Source organism: Cavia porcellus, unplaced genomic scaffold (genome assembly GCF_034190915.1).
Source record: "Cavia porcellus strain 051 isolate PalLab524CR breed Dunkin Hartley unplaced genomic scaffold, mCavPor4.1 scaffold_3, whole genome shotgun sequence".
NCBI lineage: Eukaryota > Metazoa > Chordata > Mammalia > Rodentia > Caviidae > Cavia > Cavia porcellus.
Window position 1 is genome coordinate 120,450,812 of NW_026947486.1, and position 5,619 is coordinate 120,456,430.

The window sequence follows — 5,619 nt, forward strand, 5'->3', positions numbered from 1 at the left end:
CCCAGAGGTCCAGGCTAGCCTGGGCCACATCGTGAGTTCAAGGCCTGCCTGAACTACAGCGTGAGATCCCGTCTCAAAACAATAAATACATAAATAAGTCAAGAAAGCGGCCATGGCAACCACACAGCCACTCCCACCCAACACCAGACCCACTTTCTCGGGCACTGAAGGCGGCACAGGGTTCCGCGAAAACCTGGGCTTTCGGGGTAAGGGCCTCAGGCTCCCAGTCAGCTCCTGTCCTTCAAGGGGCCAAGACTCCAAACAGCTGTGCGCCCTGACGGCTGGAACTTTGACGAGGCAGCGCAAAGGGAGGCACAGGCGCCGGTGCACAGGGACCCCGAGGGAGTCAGGCCGCGGAGACACAGCCCTCCCAGGACCTGCAGCTCCAGCTGGTGCCCCTGGGCGGGACCCTTGTCCGGTGACATATCCCAGGCGCGGGGACAAGTGATGGGCGCCTAGACAAGGGGTTGCGGGGCGAGGTCCAGTCTAGCACGGGTCGCGTCGGGGCGTCCACAGGAGAGACCCTCGGGCCGAGCAGGGGAGTGTCCAGGCTGGTGGCGGTGACAGACGCTGGAGCCCCGCGGTCGCTCGCCTGTACCGCCCCGCAGACCCCTCCAGCACCGTTTGTTAGGGTTTCTGCTGCGCTGGGGACTAAACCCTGGATGGCAGGCGCATCCTCGCTATTAGTTTGAGTCAGGGTCCCGCTCAGCTGCAGGGCTGGGCTGCAACGCTGGACCCCGCCTAGGACCAGCCTTGCGAGGAGCTGGGAACACTGTAGCCGCCTGACACCGCCCCCGCAGGCCTGGGGCCCTGTCCTGGGAAGGAGGCGCAGGCTGGGCAGCCACAGGGCGGGACCGGAGAGGCGAGGCGGAGCACGGCGGGGCCCCGGCGGGCCGGCGGCCTAGCGTCTGTCCCGCAACTTCTGGTGCGCTTAATTAGCTCAGGACCGGGAACTCGCAGCCCAGCACGATCCGCAAGGTCAGATGTGCGCGAGCCAGGGCCTCGCGGTGCCCGGCCCTCCCGAGCACCTTTGCGAGACCGGCGCGCCCGTAACGGGGCGGACTTCCAGGGCAGCAAAAGCATTGACCCGCCAACGCTGCGGGGCGGAACTTCCCTGTCAAAGGCGCCCTTACGTGGGTGGAGCGAGCCGATCCTGACCAACTTCCGGCGCGCCTGCGCAGGCGCCGTCCGGAGTAGGCGGTGCTGGGCCGCGGAGGGCAGGGCTTGTGTGGGAGTGGGCCCGGCTCCCAGGGGCGGGGAAGGGCGGGGCCGTGGGAAGAGCCGAAGGAGCCCCCGCCGCGATCCGTGGCCCCACGACCCCTGGGCTCCCTAAGTGCTCCCCGCGTCCCCCCAAACGTCTTCCGACGACGCGTCCGTCGGCCTCCCAGGAGCCCCGGGAAGGAGACGCCCCTCCCCCACCCAGGGAGACTGGGGCGCGGACGTGCGGAGGAGGGTGCCGCCACCGTCCGGCAGGCCACTCGCGTGGGGACCCTGGTCGGGCCACGCCCCGGGTCGGCTCGGCTGTCTCCGCCCCTCCCGCCGCGCCCGGGTTCCGGTAGACCCTAGCCTGAGGATGGACTCTCCCCAGGCTCCAGGGAGAAGGAAGTGTCTACCCTCTGCCAGCAGGGCCGGGGCTCCTGTCCATTTGGCAACCAGAGGAGCCCTTGGTGGCATCGCCCTGCTGGCTGTCTCGGTCCCTTGCCCTTGAGGTTTGGGAGTTTTGATTCTCTGGGTTGATTCTCAGCTCTGGGTCCCAGCAGGGTCAGAAAGTCCAGGCTGGAACCTCCTTGCCTGGGGCACAGCTGTGGCCGTGTCCCCACAGACACTGCTGTGCCCGCTCCCTCCTGCTCTGCGCCTCTCCTGGGGACAGGCACAGGAGGACACGCAGGGCCAGGCCAAGGCTCAAGTTCTCTCCTGGGTGTCCCGTAGAGGCGCGGGGCCGGAGGTGACTCCTCCTGTCCCTGGGCTGTGCAGGGCAGGAGTCCTCCGCAGGGGCGCCAGTGCCAGGGAGCAGCACGCAGCCTAGAGCACCCCAGGGACTCCCCAGCGCCCCCACACCCCACAGCCCTCCTTGGTGAGGGCACGGCGCTGCCCTGCTTCCCTGCCATCCAGTGAGAGCTGCAGTGGGGGGAATCTGGGTCCCCGCCTGCCCCTCCCTCCAGTCACGAGCAGGCCTGTTTGTGGGGGACCTGCCCTATCCTGCGGGTCCCAGCAGGGCCAGCTCAAGTCTGCTTCCTCTGTGTACCCGCCACCAGGTGGCAGGCTGTGTCCCTTGAGCCCCGACAGCCTGGTCTCTTTGAGAGGGGCAGAGGGTAGCTCTGCGGCCTCTAAGGGTCCCAGCAAAACGTGACAGTGCCCAGTCTGGGTGTGACCCACACCTGCTGGGCTCCCCTGGCCCTTCCCAGGAGGGTATTTGACAATACCCTGGTGGCCTAGTCCCAGTCCTGCAGGCCTGGCATCAGGGGCAGGGAACCCTTTGTGGTAGGCTCAGTCCAGCTCGGCTCAGTGGGAGTCCCCACCGAGGCAGCCAGGCCATGAGCTGCCTCTGACCAGTGCCCACTCCCTCCCTCACAAGAAGGCCCGGGCCTCTGTGCCCCAGCTGGGGCCACCTCCGCTCCCTCCCACCAGGCCTGGCATCCACATTCACCTAGATGGAGGGGGAAGGGCATGCCCACCCAGGGGTGTGAGGCCGGCCCTGCCCTCCTGGCTGAGCCACCCAGCCCCTCTGCCCCTCTGCACCTATGCCCCTCTGTCCTGGCAGGGTGCTGGCAGGCTCTTGGACTTAGACTGGACTGTCTCGGCATGGGACCCTTGGGGTCTCGGGTGTGGGGAGGCCAGGTCAAGGGGGCACAGGACAGGACCCCCCTCTGGGACCAAAGGCCCTCTCTGCCACCTTTCCCGGTGACAGCTGCCTCCTTCCTGCCCGCTGCTCCCTGGCAGGGGACATCCCAAGGGTGACGCTCTGGGTGGCTCGGAGTGGCTCGTGAAGGTTCCTGTTGGCCGTCACCCCTGGGCAATGCCTGGCCCCTGGTGACAGCTCCCGGCCACTCCCCCACCCCACTTTGCACATCTCCAAGGGGGTGGGGAGTACCTGCACCTTCCCCTCTCCAATGGGGAGTACCTGCACCTCACGTGGCAGGGATGGTCCCTCGGCCAGGGTGTCAGCCCGAGCGTCCTGGCTCCTCAAGACACGCTCAAGCTCAGTATGTACCACACTCCCGGATCCCGGGAGAACCCATGTGTCCTCCACATGTCCTCGATGCCGCCCCCCCCCCCATATCCACACGGCCATGTCGCCTGCCTTTCCTGTCCCTGGGGATCTGGGTGAGGTAAGGGACAGGGCCGCTTCCTCCGCCCTAGATGGTCTCAGGGGACCCCTCCCAGCTGCCTGGCACCTGTAGTCCTCTGCAGAAAGGCGTGGTCCTCACCCTGCACCGCCCTCACTGAGCAGCTGCCCTCCTCCTGCCTCCCGCCTCCCAGGGCTGCTGCTCCCAGGGCTGTGACCAGGGACCCGGACCTAGGGTGCCAGGAGTTGCCCCAGCATGCCCTCTGCTAGGGGCCACCTAGGCCGGCCGGCCCCTTTCTACCCAGAGCCACCTGGGGTGTGCAGGGGAGGGGACCTGGCTGGGGACATCCCTGCTTCCGAGGTGCCACCCACTCGAGTGCTGCCTTCTTTGGATCATCCACCTCTGTGGTTTCAGGGTCCTGCCTGTGTGTCTCCTGCCCCGGGTGTCCTGTCAAGAAAGGGCACACACTGGTCTGGTAGGAGGGCGTGGCACTCGGGACCTGGGCCTTGCTGCCTGTCTTCACTGCTGCGGAAGAGCCTGCAGGTCTGCTGTGGGGAACCTGTCCCCTGCCAGGGTTCCTGGGGGACAGAGCTGCTGGGAAGTGAAAGACACTGTGGGCAAGGCTGTGGCTGCCTGCTGAGGGCTGAGCAGCGCTCAGCTGGGACCCTGTGCCCAGCCCCTGCCCCCAGTCCCTGAATGCCCACCTTTCTGGCCTTCCTCCACCCGCAGTCCACCAGCCTGTGGCATCCTGCTCAGACTGGGTGGGGAAGTCGTGTCCAGACTGGGAAGGGCCTGTTCCCGACAGCCCTGGTCCTGACACCCCTGTGCCAGCATAGCTTGGGCCGAGTGGCCTGTTGCCTCTCTCCAGGTGTCTCCAGGGCCTGTCCCTCTTCTCCTGTGGTGGACTCTGTCCTGGCCACTGCTGCCCCAGGTGTGCCCTTGACCCCTGGTGACATGGGAGAGGAGTCAGGTGTTGGGCACAGGCGCTCAACATACCATACCCCACCCGGGACTAAGGACCACGCCAACTTCCGCAATGCGCTATGTCCCTCTTTAAATTAGCCAACCCGTGCGCACTTCGTGATCACTCCGTACTCTGTGGCAACTCCTGATTGGCCACAGCTGGATATAGTAGCCGGAGCCTGCGTCCCATTCCCGCCCTGCTTCCTCGTGGCAGCCTGTGATTGGTCATGGCCAAATATATAAACCAGAGCCCGCGTGAATAAAGCAGCAGTTAACTGTCGTCCACAAGAGCGTCTCCTGTCTCCTGTTTCATTGGGGCTGCGCCGGTCAGTCAGGGACTCTTCCTGGGCTGCAACCCCTCCAGGACCCTGCCTGGTGGGGTGGCAGCAGGTGCCAGGCATCTGTGTGCTCTGGTGCCTGTGGTTGGTGTGAAAGGTACAAAGTTCCCATGTGCAGGCCCTGATTAAGTGAGCACTTGGGAAAAGCTGTGCCTCTGTTTCACCCAGATAGCTGGTGACACTTGACATGCCTGCAATGGAGTGCTAGAGTAGCTTTGTCCTCACTGCCCTCTCCCTGGCCAAAATGAGAGTCCCTAGAGCTATGGCTGGCACTGTTCTTCCTGCTCCCCATTCCATGGGCACCTCAGGGAGGTGGGGTGCAAACCCCGTGGAACCTGCATGTGAGGTGTGGTGTGGATATCTGCTGTTCTGTGTCTTGGGACAAGGTTCTGGTCTCCCTGTGGAGGGAAGTGGCATGCTGCTTGCAGAGGCCTCCCAGGAAGCCAGTACCTGATGTGTATGTCGGGTAACATTCAGGGTAGAAGACCCCAGGCTCATGTGGGAGCCTGCAGCATGGTGAAGTAAAAGGGGTACAAAGGGCTGTCATTCTGGTGGAGGAGGAAGACCAGGCATGACCATCATGATCACTTGGAGGTGTAACACTGTATCCGTAACACACAACTGCTGCCACCTGCTTCCCCAAAGGACTCTGCCTCTACTGGGGCAGGGGACCTCAGGCTAGCCCTATGTTCAACGAACTGGCTGCCAGCCTGCTCAAGAGGCCTCAAAGAGTCCTGATGACCTGGTCACCACCACCAGGCACCTGTGTTAGGGCCTGCCACCAGAACCATCTTTTTTTTTAAAAGGTTTTTAAGGCAGCCTCACTATACAGGTCATATTAGCCTCAAACTCATGGTGAACATCCTGCCTCAGCCTCCTGAGTACAGGGGTGCCAGCAGTATTCTGTAGCCTGTCCTTTTCCTAGATTGACGCCCAAAAAGTACAGAGCTGGGGCTGGGGTAAACAGGTGCTTTCTCTTGCCCTGCTGGGGCCCTGAGCAGACCCCAAGGAAACCACAGCCACTCACAGGA